Source organism: Nannospalax galili, unplaced genomic scaffold (assembly GCF_000622305.1).
Source record: "Nannospalax galili isolate Female #2095 unplaced genomic scaffold, S.galili_v1.0 scaffold147, whole genome shotgun sequence".
Lineage (NCBI taxonomy): Eukaryota > Metazoa > Chordata > Mammalia > Rodentia > Spalacidae > Nannospalax > Nannospalax galili.
The window spans coordinates 471,005-471,773 of NW_008355800.1; positions in this window are offsets into that span (position 1 = coordinate 471,005).

The window sequence follows — 769 nt, forward strand, 5'->3', positions numbered from 1 at the left end:
GGTTAGGAGCACTGGCTGCTCTTACAGAGGACCCAAGTTCAGTTCCCAGCACCCACATGGCAGCTAACAACTATCCATAACTCCAGTTCCTGGGAATCCAATGCCCTCTTCTGAACTCTGTGGGCATTGCATGCATGTGTGTGCTTACATACATGCAGGCAAAACATACACATAAACTAAAAATAAATAAAAAAATTTAAATAAAAGATTGCTTATGCTTTCCCTTGTAACTCGGGCTCATCCTTGTGGGAGACACCCCCCCCCCCAGTCCGCTGCCTCCACAAGTCCACTTAATGACCTCATTACCTCATCTGTGAAGACACAGGGCCCTCTCTGCTCTTGTGCATGTCAGAGTTCTTCAGCCTTCCTAATGGGGCAGTGACCACACGTAGTGTTAGGGTCCATGACTCAGTGGGTCTCTTCTGGAGAACAATTTCACGAATATGGAGATGCAAGAATCAAACAGAGTTTTATTAAACCAGCTAGCTGGGTTCAACTGCCCTTTCCAAAACATGCAGGTCTGGTTAGACAATCGACCCTGAGACAATTTTAGGTAAAGATTATATAGGCTTCCACAACCGTTACACAAAAGCCCGCATTTATACAGCCAATAGTTTCAAAGCAAGCATTTCACAAACCAATAACTTTAAAACAAGAAGAAATGTTACAGCTCCCTTCAGGTGTCTCAATTGGGGAGAGATGATTGGTATGTGCCTGGTACGACTCTATCTTGTGTAAGCAGACATGACATGACACAGAACAGGTCAGG